The 23,036-nt window shown below is 43.8% G+C and overlaps 1 protein-coding gene across 3 annotated transcripts in view; it reads right to left on the bottom strand.

Moving 5' to 3' along the window:
- The window catches only part of ZNF277 (zinc finger protein 277), a 708,300-nt gene that overhangs the window by 67,115 nt on the left and 618,149 nt on the right, over positions 1–23,036 (bottom strand). The window lies entirely within an intron of this gene.

Raw genomic sequence — 23,036 nt, 5'->3', positions numbered from 1 at the left:
CAACTGCCTTGGATCAGCCCTCCCTAGTAATGCTCTCCACCCCAGTTGAGAGGCGGCTGTAGTCACTGTGGCTGTGGGTAGTGGAAGGATAAAAGGGCGACCCTGAGAAACTTCTCTTGCAGTGATCCACCAAGTGGCATGTTCTTTGCATATTCTTGTAATACATATTGGAGCTGGAGAAGGTGTCATCTGATAGACCACTACACTGCAAGTGTCCATTGAAGTACTCTCATGTAATATCTTGCTAGGGGTATTACAGTTATGAAAGCTGACAGAAATCCCAAGAGATGTAAAACCAACCCTGCTGGTGAGGAAGGAAGGCAGAGTAATTGGGATGTTTGACTCTGTAACATATTTATTCTTGAGGAAGACTTGCAATTTGGGTAACCATGTTCAGATGAGCACCAATGACCTCCAAGACTTGAGTAGGTGAGAGCTGAGACTTGGCGTAGCTGTCTGTTATGCCCAACTGAAGATACAGTTGGAACAAGTAGTCCCTGGCTTGAATCAGTAGAGGCTTTGTGGGAGTAGAGATAAGCCAGTTGTCGAGATATGAAAACACCTAGAATCCTAGAAGTCTTTGGTGAGCTGCAACCACTGCCATGCACTTGGTGAACACCCTGGGGGCTGTGGTGAAACCAAATGGAAAGGTTCTAACTGGCTCCCAGCTGGAAACCTCCTGGATTGCTTCTCTACTTTGACAGGATATTATGCATCCTGGAGATCTAGTGAGTGCATCCGGTCATCTTTACACAGAAGCAGCAGAATGGGCTGAACCGTGACCATTTGGAACTTGGAGGGCTTGACAAACTGGTTTAAGTTCCTAAGATCTAGGATCTAGGATAGGTCTCATGCACCAAAAAGAACCTTGTGTAATTTCCGAATCCTTGTTGTTTTGGGGAACCATCTGGATGACTTCTTTCCAGACGTTTTTGTATTTCTATGACTGCTGCTTTTCTCTGGTTGGGTGAGATGTCATGAAGTTCTGTAGAACGATTGGGGGAGCTGTAGGGAAAAGCATAAGTAAAAACCTGGAAATAATCCTCTGCACCCAAATGTCTTTGGTGATGACTGTTCAGGTTTGTGAATGCAGGGATAAGTGCCTCTCGACTGCCTCCAGACCACAGCAGTTGGGCAACCCTTCAGGAGCATTGATATGTTTTCTCAAAGAAATGAACCCTCAATACCCTGATTTTGTGGGTGTCGTCTGCCATCAGGGTGTCATCTATTACTGCAGTTTCCCCCCTCTGCCATGGAGGTGATCTGTCCCTGTACGAGTCCTGGGAAGAGCCTTGTGACTTCCAGAACCATGTTTTCCTGCCACCTCTCTGATTCCAAGAAAAGGTTCTTTGAGATGCAGAAAAATGGAGCCCTATGGCAGATAAGCTCTTCCTGTCTTGTTCACTCCTGGATAGGGTTTCTTTATCCTGGGGGCCAAATAAGGTAGATTTATAAACAGGAACACTGATGAACTATGATTTGAAAGGCTCCACAAAGTTAGAGAGGTGCATCCAGGCATGCCATCTCACAGCTATTCCTGAACCTGTAGTCCATGAAGCACCTTCTGAGGCATGGGAGACAAGTCTCACAGGGGCATATGATAGGAACTGTAGGGTGGCCAGCTGTGAAGAAATGGTCTTATCCTCTGCAGATATGGACCCAGAGAGGGCAATGGAAAATACTGACATCCCACTGAAATCTTGTGACATGTCCCAAACAGTTCAGAGCCCTGAAGGCAAAGGTTGCTGATGCATACACATACTTCCAAAACCTGTCCAATGGCCTGGACTCACTATCATGGTGATGGACAATAGAAATTTGTGTGGCAAGTTCTTTCTTGATGGCTGCTGCTATCACCATAGCATCTAGTGAGGGACCCTTGCTTCAGTGGGCCTAATTCTTTGGTGGAACCAGATACTTATCAGATCTTTTAGGAATAGACTCTGTGACATCTGGATCCTTCCATGCCCCGCGTGAGGCCTTCTAGTCTGCCAGAGGCACTACCCAGAACATAGCTGAGCCTGCTCCGAAGGCCTCAAGAAATGACTCCTCCTCTTGGGAAGAGGGGTCATAAGACAAACCACCTTTCTGTCTCAAAAGCTTGAGTATTTCACCAAAGGAGACATCCCGAAGGGGTGATCTGGGCAACCCTTTACCTTCATAGAAGTCTGTGTCTTCTGTCAGAGATTCCTGTGGAGATAAGTTCCTCCTCTTGCATGCATGCTCCCAAGGGGGTTCCCCAGTGGGATGCTCCAGAGAGGGCTCAGAAGTGTGAGCTGAGTCCTGAATGAGGACTACCTTAAGGCCTGTACAGGCGGGCTGCCCTGATGTGATAAGATGTATAGGCTCAGAGACCACGGCAGACAGTTGTGGAAGAGGGTGGACCCAAGAGGATAAGTATTTATTATCCACAGAGCAAAGAAAGCTCTCTCTACTACCTCAAAGGCTGAAGATGAAGAAGCAAGGACCATCCTGGCAGGAACCGAAGACAAATGCCTAGGATGGCTCAGAGCATCACCATGACTCTGCCTCATGGCAGAACTTAAAGCAGAGCTGTTCAACACTGAGGCTCTGAGAAGAAGGGATGGCTTTCAAGGGCATCAGAGTTGACCCTAACCCCCCAGATATGGCACCAAAGCTTTGGCTCTGAGATCACTCCAGCTCCAACAAGGTAGAAGATAAATGGATCAGAGATGTCGATGAACTGAAGACGGCCAAGCCTTTGAATCCTATATAGACTCGGAATTCTCATGTCCAATGGCTCTGAAACCAAAAGTTGGATCAGAGTAGGAGCCGAAGGCAGGCTCACTGGTCCACTGCGAGATGGAGACTGTATAACTCCCAAATGAATCTGGGCTCAGAGAAACTTCCTAATTATCCTGTCCACATCAACTTCACTTAGGCTCCTAGATGACCTGAGAGGCAATGAGGTAGCTGGTGGCCTTGAAGTTCTTCTAGGAGTCTCTTGAAGGAAGGGTGAATGGATCTGAGAATAAACTGGCTGCGGAGTAAAGGAGGAGAAGGACTGGTGAGTTGGAAATTTCGACTTTGTCCTTGTCAGATCTACTTGACCTGATGGATCTGACGGTGTAGAAATATTTTTGGGTGGAGTTGAACCTGAAACCATAGAGGGAGATCAATCAGGGGATCCTTTCCTTCTCCTTTTGCCCTCGACTGATGAATCCCCCTTACCCTTCTCAGTAAGCTTTCAAGAGGAGTTCCAGCAGAAACAGAAGCAGAAGTTGAAGAGATGGATGGTAAGACAGTGCTGCAGTGCTCAACCAAGGCACAGTGATTGAAGCTCACACATTTCACATTCAATGTCTAAGTGAGCAGAGCTTAAGCAATATATACACACTCCCAGTAGGCAATGGAGTTGGGTGTCTTGTGCCCACAGGAGGTACATTTTTTAAACTTGGTCAACTTATATGACATTGTAGCTACCTAGAAAAAGAAAAGGAAGATGGAACTTAGAAGGAATAGACAAGGAGAGAGATTACTAACAATGGTAACAAAAAATAAACAAACAGATATAATTATCAATGGTAATGTGGAGAGGTATGTTTATAAAGGTAGCAGTAAAACAAAAAATATTCAAGTACAAAAAAGGCCAGTGTCAAAAAAAAGATAATCCAGAATAAACTCATTTTTTGTATATATAAAGTTACAAAAGAAGTAGAGAGGGGAAGAAAAAGGCAGACATAGTCTAACTATAAAATATTATAAAGATAACACTTATCCAAAAAGACCTCCAAATGCCAGAGCTACAGGGACCACAACCATTCACTGAAGCAGCAAATGACATCTGAAGTAATTCTATCTAGATAGGAGGATTATGGGTAAGGGGAGGAGCTTGAGCTATGGATCCAAGTCTTTAGAAGTGGCTGAAGTTGGATTTGTGGTCCAATCTGAGACCCATCGGCTGAGGAATGGATGAAAAAGACATCAGATTACTCAGCTGTATTCAACAAAACAAATCAAAAGCACAGGCTACTAGTCTGTCAGTACCTTTTTTATATTCCATGAATCTCATAAAATAAGGACTGCAATCACTTCTTAAGAAATAAAGGTCCAACACAGCCCCTTTCCCCTGGATTTAAGCACTTATGAATAGGCTGTCTCTTCTTGGACTTCACAGACTCCCCCTTGGAAAATGTTAGAATTTCCGTCCATGAACACACTAAGCAAATCTTCTGACTGCAACAGAACATCTACAACTAATGTTTTAGAGAACCATTTACCTTCTATGAGAGGCCAATTTCACTGGCTTCCTAGGAAAACATTCCTCACTTTTATACAACATTTAATTACATAACTGGTGGTCTAATTAATTCAGTCATGCAGGAAGACTCTCTGCCTAATACAAAAATAAACTGAGTACTTAATTATTTTTTGGTCCCTCTTGGGACATCATTTCATCGATCTGGCCCCCAATGCCTTATATCCATGCAGTGTCTACCAGCCCATCTCTTATCCCTCTGGACTTACTCTGGTTGTTGCTATGGCCGGTTGTGGATTCTGGGTCTATATTAGAAGAATGAAAGCCCCAAGATTCTCACTACACCTTTCTAAACATATTGGAAAATATTAAGATAGAACCAAACACCCTAATACTGGATGATTTCAACTACCCTGCCATTAACTGGGAAAACTACTCTGGTACCAACACCTTTTCCCAACGGTTCTTGGAATTCATAAATTCCAACACTCTGGATCAATTAATCCATTGTCCCACCAGGGGCTCAGATATCCTAGACCTGGTCATTACCAACATGGAAAATAGATGTAGATGCTCCACACCAGTGGTCACCCCCTCATTGGTTAGGTCTGACCATAAGCTAATCATCCTTGACATCCACATCACCCCCAGTAAGGAAACCTCAGTAAAAAACTTCTCCAAAGCCAACTTCATGCTACTCAAGTCAGAAGTGACAAACTTCATGACACCCATGCAAACGGGAGCTGAAAGTTCGACTGCTGAATCCTACACTATGGTATTGTATGAGCAAATCCACTCGTGCATGAATCGTGCCATCCCAAATAGAACAAAGACGCTCTCTTCCAAAAAAAGCCAATTTGGTGGTCCTCTGCCATAAACAAACTATACAACAGAAGGAAGAAACTGTTGCAGAAAAGAGGAAAACTCCAGGATGCAAAAAAACTCCATTACCAGCCTCAGTAAGAAGCTGAGATCCCGCAAAATCCTCTAAAGCTAGTTACGAAAATAAAATTGCCAAAGATTCCAAAGACAACCACAAGGCATTCTATAGTTATGTCAAGAATCTAAATGGCAATGCTCAGATCTGCTCTGAGCTACAACAGAACGGCATTAAACATAGTGATCCCAAGGATATTGCCAATATCCTGGCAGATCAATTTAGTGCCAACTTCACCCCCCTCTCACCCCCCAAAGAGCCCATCTCAATACCAAAAGATTGCCAAATTCCGGTAATCACAGCCACACAGGTAGAAACCGCACTCTCCAAAGCTAAGAATACAGCATCCATGGGATCAGATGACATCCTAGGCTGTGTACTATATGAACTACAAAATGAACTGGCACCTCACCTAAGTGTCATGTTTAATCATAGCCTCACCTCAGGCTTCGTGCCCACTGAGTGGTGCACAGCTACAGATATCCCACTCCACAAAGCGGGATCCACCTTGGATCCTGGGAACTACCATCCCATCAGTCTGATGAGCCTGATCTGCAAGGGCATGGAGCGCATTATCATGGAACTTACAAAGACATTGGCAACCTTCAAACACTGGACCCCACCCAGTTTGGGTTCATGAAAGGCCAATCTTGTCTCCTGAATCTGACTTTATAGAAATCAGTCTCCAGAGCTGTGGACGAGGGTAAGGTGGTCCACACAGCCTATCTGGACTTTGCCAAGGCCTTCGACACCATCCCCCACTCTGGAATCGTGGATAAACATACTAAGCTGGGCATAAATCCCTACATCACTTGATGGGTTGCCAACTGTCTTACTGACATAACCCAGAGTGTAAAAGTAGCCGACTCCAAATACAGCTCCAGAGAAGTGACAAGTGGAGTACCTCAGGGTTCAGTCCTGGGACTTCTTGTTTGGCATCTACTTCTCTGAAGTACAGGCCAACACTAAGGGACTCTGGCTAACAAAGTTCACAGATGACTGCAAACTGGGAGCCATTATTGAATCCCCAAATGATGTGGATATTCTACAAAAGGGCCTTACAGAAACAGATGCTTGGTGCCAGAGCCATGGCCTCAAGCTTAATGCCAAGAAATGTATAGTTATGACTTTGGGAAAAACATGTACCCATGAATTACCACATAGGTGGCAGTACACTAAACACTGAAAATGTCAGGAGAGACTTAGGGACACAGGTGGACAGTGGTCTCACCTTCCATAACCATATCGCCACAACAGTCAGCAAATCCTTCTATGTGGCACACCTCATCACTAAAGGCTAATCATCCAGAAAAAAGGAGGTCATTGTCCCACTGTACTCATCCTTCATTAGACACATTATAGAGTACAACGCCCATTTGGCATGTACCTCACAAGACATCTGCAACAGCTGGAAAGGCCGCAGAAATACTTCACTAAAATAATCACAGGCCTAAAGGAGATGCCCTATGCTGACCGTCTAAAATAACTCCAGCCATACTCTGTGGCATATCGACTAATCAGAGACTATCTCTGCTTAACATACAAGGCCATGTCAAACCCTGAGCTGTTGGACATGCTCCACTTAAAGAAATCCCAATCCTTCAGAGCCACACGCTCCAGGGATATAAACCTTGTCATCACAATGAACAAAACATGCTGGAGGGATAGGTTCCTGACCCACAGACTCCCCGGACTCTGGAATAAACTGCCCATACATGTCAAGCAGAGCACCTCTTTGGCCCTCTTCAAATGGAACCTTGACAATTGGATGGGAGATAATTCACCCCCGGGATCATGTCTGTTGCCCTGCTAGACAGGGATCTAGGGAAGTAAATATTGTGGGAATATCCACATAATTATTATGGCTAGGCTTGTATTGGCCCTAGGGCCGATAGCCTAGTAACAACCTATGAACCTAAATTTTGAATGTGTCTATGTCGACATGTATTTAGCTATTAACAAATCAATGAACACTGACATAGTTGAAACTTATATGACTGAAATATTTATTTGGCCAACACCGTCCCCCTAGTGCCACAGTGAATATCAAAGTAAAATATAGTTAAATCTTAATATATACCCTAAACCCATGCAACACTTGTTTTTACTAATAAAGCAAGTGAAACAACAATAAGAATTCATAAAATAGTGTCATAGGAACTTGAATTAAACACACCTTAGTGAACCAGCTATGCGAAACACACAGTTACTAGACTAGACTTTCAATAGCATTGCAACTGCTTTTAGAAAGTTTTCCTGAGTATATGCAGCTTTATTATCCAACACAGTTTGCAATCTATGTTGTCTCTCAATAGTTTTTCTTTTCTTGGGAGAAGGCGGACATCCAGGCATCAATTACAGCCTAGTTTCATTTACTTTGTTTTGTTCTCTAACCAATATAGACAAAACAGAGACAATATCACAAATACGTCTTCCTAAAAGACAAAAAAATCCTTCTATTCCAGCCTTCCACATGATTTTGGATTCATGGCAAAAATCACTTGTTTAAATCAGAGACATTCCAGAAGCTAACTGGAATCAAAGGAGGAAACCAAGAACAAGAAGATAGTCATGTCGGTTGTTTTCATGTCCGCCCTAACACACAGCCATCTGAAAAGTAAGACATCAACTCTTTACCAGCAGCGGGAAATACCTTTGATAATTCTGTAAATGCTGGTAACACGTCATCTTCATTCAGGAAAGATAAAGCAATTAATTTCTTTACTGAAAATTTAAAAGAGACTGACTTTCCATACAAACTATCCAAGCCTAATGATTGCAGTTTGCGCCAAACAGCTTGCGCAAAATGAAATAAACAGCATTTACATATCACAGTAGAGAAATTGCTTTTAATGCTCTTTATAGCCACCATTTCAAAATCAGACAACTTAAACTTCACAGACACATGTAGATTAGCTACAGATAAAAGCTCAAATAAGCATTCCACATAAAGTTGTAGGATTTATAAGACTTTTTAGTCATAAGGCAGAATACTAGTGGTAGACACTTTGTATTTCCAGCCACTGATACCAATGCATGTGTATTGTAGAACTGTCTACAAAGACATCCTTTAGTTAGAAACACACCATCCATTAACCAAATCTGAGACTCACTCAAATCATGTAGATTTTCTGCTGATGAAAACACTAGGACATGTATATTACTGTGAATATCCACCATACATTTAAATTATAACTACTTGCATTTACAAGCCGTAAAGGAGTTGAGACAGGGCTGTAATATAACAAATTCTTCTGTCTGACTCTACTGACTTGTTGAAGCATGGATCGCCTAGTAAGCAGACAAAGTATAGTTTCTGGAGATGTACTTGCTACTACATCATCTACCACTAAAGCAGGAGTATCTCTAGAAATACAAGCAGTCGCCTTCAAATTGTGACAAGCAACATACTTCTCCACTTCTGTAACATTGGATGCATGATGGTGTGGTGCACATTTCATCAGAGGCGCTGGACGCTGTTGAAGACTGGGGGAGGGGGGCACTTAGTAATCTAAAAAGGGCAATTTTGTAAAACTATTTACTGCCACAACATAGGTTCACTTGGAGGACTTTTTAAGCTTAGCCAGTTTCCTTTTGGTGCTTGAATTAACATTTCCTGATTGGTCTTACCTACCCCTGGCTGATAATTGTATATTAGCCCTAGTGAAAATAAATGTGATCATACTATAGATAATTCGAGGGGACCCATGTAAGGGAGGCAGCATTTAGGAACTGCCTTTATCCATTAGTGGCATGAGGGACAATCCTAGGGTACGTTTTCTATTACCCATCCTTAGAACCAAATTGCATTTGAATATGGACAGGGATGAGCTTTGTTTTACTTGAATGGATGGTCTGTTCTACAACAGCTGTAGCCTCTGAGATATATATCCATCTCTCCACAACAATAAGTTTAGATACCTGGACTGAGTATTTCTGATGCCATTTGATTTTCTGATGTTCAGTAGGTCCATCTGTATTAGGTTGGAGGATACTTTGTATGCCAGACATGTCACCTCTAAGCACTCTGTAGGATACTGAGTATAGTGATAAATCTTTGAGGTGGTCCATGCAAGACCTATTGTTTAGGACTTGTATCCTTTTAGTAAAGTATCTCTGTGGGTATTCCAGTTGTTACATGGGTCTGGACAGATAAATGCCAAACTGGGCATTATAGGTTCATAGATTAGTACTAGGCTAACTACCCTTGTGAGCCATTTTAAGCCTAGCCAATTATCCCTTGTGAGACTTGAACCCTGTACCTTGTGTTTGTAAGGCAAACACCTTAGCCATTAGGCCACCCTCCCAACCCTGATATACAAAATGATTGCCCTTATGTGGGCTTTCTAAAAAGTGACAATAACATCTCTAGATCTAGTTAGAATCAATTTGCTTATACGCTGTGCAATACAGAAAGATGTTCTTATAACTCTAGGCACATAGTGGTCAAAAATTAGGTCACTGTTCACACAAGTTCCCAAATGCCAAACAACTGGGTCAGTTCTAAGGGGGGCATTGTCAATTTGGCAGTTCCCTGGAGTAGATGATTTCCCAAAGGATACGATAATGTATTTCTTGGAGTTTAGTTTCAATTCATGATTCTGGCACCAGTTATTGTTTGGGACAAACCTTCCTGCATGATGGCTAACTCATTTGGGGATTCAATAACAGCCCCTAGCTTGTAGTCATCTCACACTTAGTTGGGCAAAGCTCTTTGGTACTTCCTTCTACTTTTGAAAAGTATATGCCAAACAGAAAAAGTCTCAGCACTGAACCCCAGGGGACTCCATTGGTGACTGGTCTCTTCCACTATTTTGATGTCCTGCATCCTGTGAGCAAGCATACATGTAAGCATTCTTTGACTCACCTTCCTGATTAATACAATCAGGTTATTACAAATTATATTCCTTGTATAATACAGCACCACTTGTTAGAATGTTTTAAATTTATAGTTTGGAACAGTCTTCTAGTAAGCAATGAAACAAAATGTATGAACCAGTAATGACAATACTACCCATTTCAGAAAATTTCAACCATAAAAGGCCACTCAAACTTCTGTCATTACAATCCACCAGTATCAGTAAATATGCAAAGTCTCTGCAGAAGTCATCTAAATAATTCCACATTAAAGGCATCTGTAACTAAGGAAGAGGTTGCTGCTAACAAACAACTTTATATTTCATTGTTTCATCTACAAATAAAGTGCCTGTTGCCCTTGAAGAATAAATTGTTCATGTTACATTAAAAAAAATGATAAGCTAGTAATTTTGCAATGGGGAATGTATGCCAAACTGATAACAGAAACATAGCTACTAGGTAACTTCTCCAAAGGAGGACATTTATAGGACTGCAGCATCCACTCCCTTTAAAGTACAACACAGTACAGTGTTAGCGATCCATCTGCATACTGTGGAAGTAGAACCCACAGCCTTCTGCATCGAAAGCAAGTACACTATCTGTTATGTTACTAACTACCCTTGAAGCTCTCAGCTCCTTGTAAAATCCACTTGACACAACTAAATCTCTCAACTTCGCAGCACAAGAAATCTGGAAAAAGCCAAAATCTATTTGGGGGGGGGGGGTCAAAGGCCCAAAACCAGGGACACATTTTAAATATTACTTGTATAATCTTAGAAAGTTGCTAAATGAGAAGTTATGTACCTACCATAACGTTCCATGTTAGTTGTCTTCTCTCGCCTTCTTTCTTGCTGGATGGGTTCGGAGCCGAACCTCGGCTCCGACTCGGCCACTTACTAAAGCTCGAGAGCTAATTTTACCGGCTCGAGGCAACCCTATATCCCATGATGCTAGGCGATAACTACCCAGATCTCGTTTGGTAGCTGAAACAACCTTAGGCAATATAGTCCTCCAACTGGAGAGGAGGAGGAAAAGGATAACCCCGAAAGGATCGCTATCTAAGCTGTAGTTACCCTAGGACAAGCTATTTGGCTGAAAGTGCAAGATCAGGACCCTTCAAAGAAGGGGAAATCTTCTCGGTCTGTCCAGGCTAGGGGGATGGTAGGCGGGACGCAAGAAAGAAGGCGAGAGAAGACAACTAACATGGAACGTTATGGTAGGTACATAACTTCTCAATGTTAAGTTGTCAATCTCGCCTTCATTCTTGCTGGATGGGACCGCGTCCCTAGCACCTTCATCCTGGGTGGCTCATTGGAACAGACTCTTGAGAACGGTGGAACCAAAATTTGCCCTGTTTCTGTAGGCCATGTCCAATTTGTAATGCGAAACAAAGGTATGAGGAGAAGCCCATGTGGCTGCCGCACAAACAGTGTCTATTGGTAGTCTAGCTTGAAAGGCTGTTGATGTGGCTAGCGCCCTGGCTGAATGGGCTCTTGGCCGGAAAGGCAATTCTTTACCTCTGAGTTGGTAAGTATACGTGATCAGAGAAGAGAGCCACCTAGACAGGGTTACCTTGGATACTGGAAGGCCTTTCCTATTTTCTGCATAAGATAAAAAGAGTTGATCAGATTTCCTGATTTGTTTAGTTCTGTCCAAATAATATCGGAGCTGACGATGAACATCCAGACAATGCAGTTTTTGCTCCGCCCTGTTCGAATGATTAGGGAAGAAAACTGGGAGGTCAATTGATTGATTTAAATTTGTCTGCGAAGCCACCTTGGGTATGAAAGAGGGGTTCATTCTTAGAGAAACTCTGTCTTTGTGGAAGACTAAGTAAGGAGGACGAATGCAGAGGGCATGAAGTTCAGATACTCTCCTAGCAGATGTAACAGCGACCAGGAAGAGTGTTTTCCAGGAAAGTAATTTCAATGAACAGGAACCCGCAGGTTCAAAGGGAGGTAGAATCAAGGATGTTAAAACTAGGTTTAGATCCCATTGTGGTGGAGGATCTTTGATCGGGGGTTTGAGTAAAAAGACACCTCTAAGGAATGCTTTGCAAAGCTTATGGGACATGATGCTGCAGTCCAACAGACCTATGTGAAAATTTGAAATGGCTGCCAACTGAACTTTTACTGTGGAGGATGAAGATCCTGAATGAAAAATTTCAGCTAGGAAATCCAAGACAGAGTGAATTGGAGCAGTGAACGGATCTATATTTCTAGCCTTTGTCCAGAAGGAAAAACGTTGCCATTTACTAGTGTAGATCCTTCTGGTGGAAAATTTAAGGGAAGCTACTATAATATCCCGGACGGGATTTGAAATCATAGGAAGCCTGGCTAGGGACGGAAGTGGAGCAACCAAACAGTGAGGTTGAAAGAATGGAGGGATTGGTGCAGCTCCCCCGACTGATGGGCCAAAAGATCTGGCACTGGATCCAGATGCCAAGGCTGCTCCAAGAGATAACGATGCAGGAACCGAAACCATATCTGTCGAGGCCAATAAGGGGCAATGAGAATCATCTTGGCTCTCAAGGCGGTTGCTTTCTGAATTACCTGTGATATTAACGGAAGGGGTGGAAAGTAAGAAGTCCCCGAGGCCAATCGTGGACTAGAGCGTCTCTGGGGGGATGGCCTGGAAGGGGGAAGAGGGTGAAGAAGTCAGGGCATTTTCTGTTTTGAGGTGTAGCAAAAAGATCGCAGCAAGTAAGGCCCCACTTCTGAAAAATCTCTTCCGTCACAGATTGTTTGAGAGACCACTCGTATGGCATGAGGATAGCTCTGCTCAACCTGTCCGCTATGATGTTGGACTTCCCGGGGATATGCGTTGCTATCAGAAACCGCTGAGAAGAGATCACCCATTGCCAAAGTCTGAGTGCTTCTCGACACAGGGGATAGGACTCGGTTCCGCCCTGCTTGTTGATATACCACACTACGGACATATTGTCCGTTCGGATTGCAATAGTCTCCAGGGGAAGAGAGTCTTGGAGGGCTTGCAACGTCAAAAGTACTGCTCTCATCTCCAGGACATTTATGTGCAGGTGGCATTCGAAAGGTTGCCATGTGCCATGGACTGGCCTGCCCTGAAAATGCCCCCCCCCGATCAGGGAGGCGTCCGATGTGACCGTGATGACCGGGGAGGGAGGAATAAAGAGTCTGCCTTGATGGACTTGAGGGGACCACATCCACCAAGACAGATGATTTTTGCAAATTGGAGTTACCATGATCTTGTCGTGCATAGGGAGTTGTTGGAAAGACCAATGGGCGAAAAGCATCCACTATAGAAGACGCATGTAAAAGCGGGCAAGAGGAAGAAGTGTGATGGCGGCCGCCATGAGCCCCAATACTTTCAGGACATACCTGGCCTGAATTCTGTCGCTCTGAAGCATAACATGGACATAGTTTTGGATATCTAAGACCCTTTGATCTGTTAGCTTTGCTGAGAGCTGCACAGTGTCCAAGTTGGCACCTATAAAGGTAATAGATTGACAAGGCGACAATTTATTTATTTATTTATTTATTGCAGTTGGTTTACCAGGATAGTCCATTGGGCCACTGAAGAACCCGTTTTCAATGGAGTCCTGGGGAGAAAAGCTCCAAAAAAGAAAATAAATTTACAATAACATTGACAGTAAATATATAGGTACATACTATAAAAGAACATAAGCAAAACATAAATGTACTTAACATTTGACAGTGACAATCTTGGTACAGGCTAATGAAGGAATAAAAGCAAAACATAAATGCATTTTAATGAACGAACATAGTAGATGAATAGAGTAGAATGTTAGTACAGGGAAAGGTAGAGTTGGTTATGTGGGGTGTGTACAAGAGCATTCCCATTGAGATTCTAGGTGTAAGAAAAGTGATTTCTTGAAGGTAGAGTGGTTAGAGGTAGTGCGGATGTTTGGTGGTAGGGAATTCCAGAGGCGAGCAAGGCTGAAGGAAAGGAGGTTTTTGCCTGGGGGATGATTCGGTTTGTGGACCTCTAGAAGATTTTGATTATTAGACCTTAGAACTCTATTTGGATGGTGCATTTTAAAGGCAGAGGAGAGGGAGGAACAGTTGGAGGGGTTTAGAATAAGCTTGTGGGCTAGAGTTAGAGTATAAGCAAGATAGTTGGGAAGTTCTAACCATTTTAGTTTATGGAGGGAGAGACAGTGGTGAGTGGAAGACTTATGGGTGGTAGCGAATCTAGCTATTTTGTTATAGCAAGAGGTGAGCTGTTTTTTTAAGGAGCACTGAAGATTAGTAAGTAGTGGGGCACCATAGAGGAGGGAGGGAATGAGGAAGGAAGAAGCTAGAGTGATTTTAGTGGTAGGTGTGAGGTAGGCATTTTGTCTATATAGCATGCCAAGTTTTTGATGTGTTTTTTTGATGTTCTTTTGTAGGTGGGAATTAAATTTTAGTTGGTTGTCAATGTGGACCCCAAGAAGTTTGGTCTCTGACACTATTTCAAGAGGAGAGTTATTTTGGCTGGTAACTAAGAGTAAGTTTATGTTGGGGGGAGGGAGTTTGGAGGGAGTAAATAACATTAATTTGGTCTTGGTGGCATTGAGAGCTAGATGATTGCAAAGCATCCATTGCTCAGTGGAAGAGAAGGTGTCTTGAGTAAGTTTTTGTAGGGTGGAGATAGAAGAGGCGGAGCAGATGATAGTAGAGTCATCTGCATATTGGATAATGCTAGAGAAAGGGATAGATTTGTGGAAGTCATTAATAAAGATGTTGAATAGAAGAGGGCCCAATATGGAGCCTTGTGGAACTCCGGTAGGGGTGCTTAGGAAGGAGGAAGTTGCTTTTTTCCATTTTACAGCTTGATTTCTGTTGGATAGATAGCTAGAGAACCAGTTCAGAGAGGAGGAGGATAGGTAGAGTTTGGAGAGTTTAGTTAAGAGCAGGCTGTGAGAGATAGTAATGAAGGCTTTGGAAAGATCAAGGAGTAAGGTGGAAACAATTTGTCCAGAGTCTCGGGCTTTATTTACTATTTCAAGGAAAGAGAGAAGGGCAGTCATGGTGCTATGATTAGGTCTGAAGCCATGCTGCGTGGGGGTTATAAGGTTGTTGTCTAGGAGATGAGGAAGGAGTTGGATTTGCACACATTTCTCAAGGATTTTCGAAATGGGGGACAGGATGGCTATGGGTCTAAAATTGGTAGTGTTATTATTGTTACCTCCTTTGTGTAATGGTATAATAAAGGCTTGTTTCCAAATTTGGGGAACTGTGCCTTCTAGTAGGGAGCGGTTAATTAGGATGCTAATAGGGTAGGCCAGACTTTTGGCAGCAATGTTAAGAAAGTAAGAAGGGATATTATCAGGAGCATTGGTACATGATTTCAATTTCTGGAGGAGTTTCTTAATAGTAGTTGTAGGAATGGGATTTAAAGTGAAGATAGTGCAGTCGGGTGGTGTTGAATTTTGGGGTTGTATGGGTGAGGATAGAATTTGTGTGGAAGAGGGGGTAGAGGAATTGGTGGATTGGGAGGAGGTAGAGAATGAGGAGGTTAGTTTTGAAATAGAGTCAATAAAGAAGGAATTAAATTGGGTGGCTAAACCTAGTTCTGGAGCATTTGGATCTGGGGTAGGAGTATCTGGTTTGCTGGGGTGGAGGAGAGTGGAGATTCCTTTCCAGAATTTTTGAGGGTTGTTTTTGTTTCGGTTTTGGAGTGTGGAAAAATAGTTTTGTCGATCAAAAGAGATAAGTTTTTAAGCTTTATTGCGGAGCAGTTTGTATTCGTTGAGGAGTGGGGTTGTCTTATGTTTTTGGTAGCGTGCCCACACTTTGACTCTTTGTCTCATGAAAGATAGAGTAGTTTTAGATAGCCAAGGGGCTGATTTAGTTTTTATTCTCTTAGTCTGTAGTTGAGCTTGGGAGTCAAGTAATTTTAAGAATGTAGAGTTGAAGTATGAGACTGCGTTGTCTAGAGGTAATGTTTTTAGACAAGCCCAGTTTACTGCATTTAGTGAGTTTGAAAAGGTTATAGGGTTGAAGTTTTTTTGGTTGCAGATAGTAATGAAGTTGTGGGTCCGTTGAAGGTTAGTTGGAAGTCGGTGGGTAAGTGGTCGCCTAGTGGGTCAGGAAGGATGCCACTTTTGGTGAAGTAGTGGGGGTGGGAGACTAGGATCCAGTCCAGTATACTCCCATTAGAGGGGTTTTTGGCTGGGTGAGTTGGCAAGTTGATCAGTTGTGAGAAATGGTAGAGGTTGATATTAGTGTTGTTTGAAGGAGCTTGGATAAGGGCCCAGTTAATGTTTACGTCTCCTAGGATCATGGTTTCATTACTAATGTTACTGGATAGCCAAGAAAGGATAAGTTCAAGTGTAGAAATATTGTCACCTGGAGGGATATAGAGGGAAGCTATACATATTTGTTTGTGGTTATTGATTTGAAATATAGTAAGGAGAAGTTCAGCGTTGTTGAAGTGTGGGATAGGTTTGTTGTAGGGGGAAACTACTAGGGAGGAGGAATATATAAGGGCTACTCCTCCACCTTTTTTGAGAGGTCTGTCTTTTCTTATGATGGAGTAGTTTGGGGGAACTACTTCAGAGTCCTTAATATGTGGTTTCAACCAGGTTTCAGAAATAGTTAAAAAGTCAGGTTTGTTGTGTATAAGCCAAGCATGAAGGTTGGGGACTTTGTTAACGATACTTTGTGAGTTTAAGGAAGTGAATAGTAAGGATTTAATTGTGGTGGTTATATTGGCAGGGCCTGGGTTGGGATAGATGTCACCTGATAAGAGAGTACTGATCAGGTGTTGTATGTAATAGTTTAGGTTAATAGACAGCAGGGTTGTGAGATTGGGGTTTATTGTGAAATGTAGGGATTTGCTAGTTCCTATAGGAATTGGGATTGTGTGATGGGGGATAAGTTTGAAACGAAAAAGAAGAAGGTTGTCTGAGTGATAAAGATAGGAAGAAATGGGAGAGTAAGATTGTAGTGGAGGTGAATTGTGGTGGTTAGTTATATGAAAGGAATGGGAGTTGAAGCAAATAGTAGGCTGGGAGAGATAGTGTAAGTAAGATAAGGAGAGGAGAAGTAATAGTGAAGGGAAGATGGAGGAGTATCTAGAGAGCATGTTGTGAAAAGTAACAGTGACAAGGCAGACTTTTCGAAATTTAGAGATTCCTAGCCCTCTGCAAATGTGAATGGTGTAATCTCTGGCCTGAAGAAGTTGATGCCTGGTGGTGGCGGTGAGGAGCCAGTCGTCTAGATATGGAAACACCTGGAATCCTTGACACCTCAGGTGAGCCGTAACCGCTGCCATACATTTGGTGAACACTCTGGGGGCTGTAGTGAGACCAAAGAGCAGGGCTCTGAATTGGTAGTGACTGGCCCCCAGCCGAAAGCGGAGAAACCTTCTGGAGCACCTGTGAATTTTGATGTGATAGTACACATCCTGAAGGTCCACGGAGCACATCCAATTGTCCTGGCCCAGAAAGGGTAGAATGGACTGTAGCGTGACCATCCGGAATCTTGTCTTTTTTACAAACTTGTTTAGTTTGCTGAGATCTAATATTGGTCTCCAGTCCCCTGTTTTTTTTTTGTTACCAAAAAGAACTTTGAGTAAACTCCGGATCCTATTTGGTCTGCTGGGACTGGCTGGATGGCTCTTTTTGCTAGTAGTTTTGATATTTCTAGCACTGCTTGTTCCCTTAGACTGGGTGGAACGTCTGGAAGGGTTCCCTTTTGTTGAGTTGGGGTTTGGATAAAGGGAATTTTGTAACCCTTGGATATAACCGACTGTACCCATTTGTCTAAAGTGAGGGAGAGCCAGGCTTTTGGGTACAGCGACAAACTTCCCCCGACTGCCTCCGAAGGTGGACAGTCGGGCAACATCTCAGGGATGTTGGAAGGGTTTGTCAGAGAGAGACTCTCTGCTACCCTGATTCTGCGGACCCCCTCTGCCTCTTGGGTGGCGTCTGTTGTTGTTACCCCCTCTGCCTCTGGGGGTAAAATGACCTCTTGCGTCAGGCGTGACTCCTCATGATTTGCGGAACCACATCTTTCCACCCTTTTGACCCTTAGGATATGGTCTGGAAGGGGTGGAGAAACAGACTCCTACGGCAGAAAGAGTCTTGCCATCTTGTTCGCATCTGGTCAAGGTGTCTTTCACTTGAGGCCCGAACAACGTCGAACCATCAAAGGGGGAATTAGTGAAGGACGCCTTGAAGGGGTGTGCAAAATTACAAAGCCGCATCCAGGCGTGACGCCTTAAGGCCACACCTGTGCCTGCAGCCCTACTCGCTCCATCAGCTGCATAGGAAATGAGCCACATGGAGGAGTTAATGGAGTTTAGGGTTCCTAGCTGTGAGCTGATTTTATCTTGGGACCCAGCAGCTGACGGATCCTGTAAAACTTCACCCAACTCTTTGAGAACATCTCTGTGAAGGTGGTTGAAGTGACAAGTAATTCAGCGACCGCATGGCAAAGGTCGCTGAAGAAAACATCCGCTTGCCGTACCTATCCATAGTCCTAGAATCCTTGTTAGGAGGATGGATAGGTACTGAAGGATCGGCTAGTTCCTTCTTGGTGGCTGCAGCCACCACCATGGCATCAACCGGGACATCTTTTGTTAAAAATTGCCTATCAGCTGGAGCCATAATAAATTTAGAAGGCCTCCGTGGGGTGGGTTCCACCGAATCTGGGGCTGTCCACGCCTTCCGTGCCACCACGTCCATAAGGGGGTCGAAAGGCGGAGACACCCAGGAGGTGGAGGGTCGAGAACCAAACGCCTCCAGGTAAACCAACCCGTCCTCAGAAGGATTAAGAGAAGACCAGTTCCCCCTCTGTTTCAGGATTTCAAGGATGTCTGAGAAAGAGACATCCTCAGAGGGGGACCTTGGGGATCCTTCCGACTCATTCAAGTCGGTATCGGATGTAATGGACTCAGGGGAGTCCACATGCTTCCTCTTACATGTCCTCTTGCGTGGAGGTTCACCTGATGGGTCAGGAGAAGCCTCGGAAGAGGAAGATATTCGCAGTGGGGAAACCTGAGGCGTTGGATCTCTGGGTCCGGGAGCAAGAGAGTGGGAAGAGACGTCAGCAGGCACTGTAGTGGGAGGAGCTGATGGAGCTGACTGTTGACCATGCCCTGGGGCTAGTACGCTCATCAACTCAAAGGCTCCCCTATCAGACAGGCCAGAGGGCTCCCGCTCCGAAAAAGTAGGAACCCCAGGCCGCACCGACAGGGACGGCTCCAAAGCCGATGTCGGGGCCGAGCTCATGAGTGCCGATGCTCCGAGAGGGAGAATGGGGTCGGACAAGGGTCCGGTGCCACTCGCCCCCTCGGAGCCGGCGAGAGAGACCCGGCGCCCGGATCCCTCCAATGAAAGTATCAAGGAGGAGATCGGAGCAGAGGACGACGGAGCCGAAGGGGGAGGTATCGGCTCCGACGCCACAACAGTCATGGCTCCGAGGAGCTCCGGCTCCGAACTGTGAGGGAGAGTCAAAGGAGGAATAGTAGGTGGAGTTGAAATAGCCACTGTCTGATGAGACGGGCTATGAAGCATTTGGGCCAGTGCCTGAGACTTTAACAGTCTACTGACCACTCTCTCAAGGTCATGGTCGGAAAGCCTGGATGACCAAGAAGAACGGCTCCGATGGCTCCGCTCCGAGAGCAAGGGTGACCCTGGAGCCGAATGTATCGATTCCAAAGATGGGGATCTGGACCTTTTCCTGGAGATGGATGGAGCCGAAGGAGCCAAAGATACGCCGGCTCCAGCCGGAACCGACAGTGAAAGTAGAGGCTCAGCGGTATCGGCGCCGTGTGGAGCCGATGCTGGAAGCCGGAGCCGATGTTGCCACAGACGGTGAGCCAGCAGCCGAAGGCATGGGACTCTGAGCCGACGGTTTGGCTGGCTTCGAGGGCTTCCCCGGGACAGACTTAAGCGGGGAGCCCTCGGGCTTTAATAAGCCCCTTAAGATTAATTTGTTCCTGCGCTCCTGCAGGACTCTTGGGCTGAATGCATGGCACACAGAACAAGAGTCCTGCAGATGCAGGGGTCCCAGGCAGTAAACACAAGAAGTGTGACCATCTGTCAGAGACATCTTCTGACAGCACGAGTCACACTTCTTGAAGCCTGAGACCTTTGTGTCCTTCGACATAGTGCTGTCGAAGTAAAAGGGCACAAATGTAAAAAACACACACAAGCCCAATCCAAACAAACTGGTAAAACAGGGATACACAAGCGCACCACAGACACAGCACAGAATCCCTGTCAGGCACTAGGAAAGGAGCAGGCCTAAGGCCTAACCTAGGGGGAAGGGGAAAATAAATTGGATAAAAGGGAAAAAAAATAGCACTAATGGGAAAAAGGGTGTAATATAACCATTAAGCTAAGCTAAATGAAGAAAGGGGTGGGAAGGCTAAGTACAAAGGCAACTTTTAAGTAATAAAATCCCAACACTTACCAAGAGCCGGTAAAACGCACCTAGTCAGCGAAAGCGGCAAACGAGATCTGGGTAGTTATCGCCTAGCATCATGGGATATCAGGTTGCCTCGAGCTGGTAAAATTAGCTCTCGAGCTTTAGTAAGTGGCCGAGTCGGAGCCGAGGTTCGGCTCTGAACCCATCCAGCAAGAATGAAGACGAGATTGACAACTTAACATATAAAGTGTTTTGTGTTACCATGTGTTTCCTGAAAGATAGAAAGACTGAAACTTAAAGGGTATCATTATCTAGTGAATTCAGTTCTCACAGATTTGCCAGAAAAACACAAACTTTAAGAGGAACAGACCAAAAGCATGAGTCAAATATTCTGCGAAAATCTGGACAGTTGAGAGCTATGGACTCAACTCCCTGAATCACAAGTGGTTGTATGGGTAAAGAATTCAGGCTCTTGTTTGAGCCTGAGTAACACTAACCACCAAGTGTACCTAACTGGGGCATTTTACACACACACACACACACACACACACACACACACACACACACACACACACACACACACACACACAGGGTGCAGCATAACTCCTGCAAATAAAAGAACAAAATTCTCCTTACTGGCATGGCTCTGGCAGCACCGACAGAACAGCGGCAGCAGCACTCCTCTAACACAGAGCAATAAGAGAACAAGAACAGCTAGTTTAGTTATTTTAACTTCTGCATGTGAATCCACGTTAGCGTGAAAACTCCACTTCATTATTTTTTTCCGACAGGTCTTGCAGCTGTAAAAGTGTATTTGGGGGGCTCCCCCTCCCCTTGGCTATATGGCTCCGGCACCCATGCATTTCATTAATAAATTTCCACAAACATATTTTCTAGTTACTGTCCTACCTTTGCATTTTTCTTTTAATTTTAATCTACAACACCAGTACCTCTTATCTTTCATTGCTATTTCTAAGTTAAAAAGGTACCCGTCTACATATAGGATATCCCTGCTCTTTTGTAACTTAACTGTTTGGTAATATTCACCCACGATTCCAGGGTAAAACAGCGTTGCATTACCCATTTTGGTCTGTAGCACATATGTATCACATAACTACTTCCTAGTAAACTGCCTTTTATAACTATGTTAAGTGAATATAATTATGAAAGAATTAAAAATAAACTTCTATAATTCTATATATCGTACAGCCAGTAAAGTAGCTATAAACATTTACTAACATAAATATTCACTAGTCTCAATTTATTCCCTTCATTTGCGATAAAGTAAAATATGAATACAGACGTGGTTACTTCACACACTGATTTGCATCTGTTGGCCAACTATAATTCGAACTTAACTTTTTAGACCTTTAGAGCTTTTGCTTATTATACAGTTTGCTAAATATGTGTCGACAAAGACGCATCAACATTTCAAATGTTCATTCTTCTAATATAGACCCGTGGATTCTAACGGCATCATGGGGGCTCATCTGTCTTTGCTTCAGGTCCTAGGGGGATTTTTTTTGTTTTTAATGTGCCTTATGCATTCCCTGCCACACCTTCCACTCGCATCAATTACATCCAAAGGCAATGCCCTTCTTTAGATCATGTCTCCCCTAAGGGAGCATCATCGAAGAATCCCCTCCCACTCATCCCTCCATACTGCTCAGTCAGTCAGCTGCTCAGGCCACTAACTGAACCAATATCGACTGGGCCATATAAGGGGCTTTATCCCTCTAGGCCACTGGACTAGCATAAAAAAAATAAATGGAGTACTTAAAGTGACAGCTCTGTGTCCTCATCACACTGTATAACACTGACCATCCCAACTTAACACCACTGGTTGCAATCCCACCAGATGGGCTGCGAGTCCTGGATAGGGGCCATTTGCATTAGACTAGTTGAGCCTGATCTCTGCTTCACTTGAATCTAAAAGGTTGCAAAGAAAGTGCCACCTGCAGAGTTTTGTGTTTCCATCTTGTTTATTTAGCCACAACAGTGAGGCATAGTCTATAACTACACTAAAATCATCATGCAAGAAAACAGCAATTTATTGATGATAATGCCCATGTGACAAGTATTCCCTCTCAGCAGTGGAATACTGGTTTCTGCTTTACTCAATTTTTGAGCCTGAAAACATACTGGATGTTCTTCCTCACCAAAGGCCTGTGAGTACTGCCTCCAGGTCTATCTCTGATATAGCAGTATTTATTATGAAAGGCCTACTGAAACCTGAAGATGCCAGTAGAGGTTCTGAACAAGGTATTCACTTTAAAAGATTAAACTCATCATCTGTTTCTAATCTCAGCTTCACTTTGAGAGGCACCTTTCCCTTGATCAAATCTGTAACAGGGCAAGTACTGATTCAAAATGGATTATACATTCTTGGCATTACCCAGCTAACCCTAAACATAGAGTTACATGCTTCTTGCTGCCAGGAGTATGCCAGTTTCTCTTCCAGCTTCATGTTTTTTTTTTCGGTGATCTAACAATCCCCTTACCAATGACAACCAAAATATTGTACTTTTACATGTCTAATTTGCTCTTGGATGCACTTCAATAAATCTGGCTTGTATAAGAATGTCCATCAGCCTGCACCTTTTTGAGTGTATTACTACACTACAAAACCACAGAAAAAAAGAAAAGTGGTATTCCACCAAGAAAC

This window comes from Protopterus annectens, chromosome 11.part0 (assembly GCF_019279795.1).
Source record: "Protopterus annectens isolate FY-2018-M chromosome 11.part0, PAN1.0, whole genome shotgun sequence".
Lineage (NCBI taxonomy): Eukaryota > Metazoa > Chordata > Ceratodontiformes > Protopteridae > Protopterus > Protopterus annectens.
Note: the sequence above shows the minus strand (reverse complement) of the source record. Positions and strands in the feature narration are given on the sequence as shown.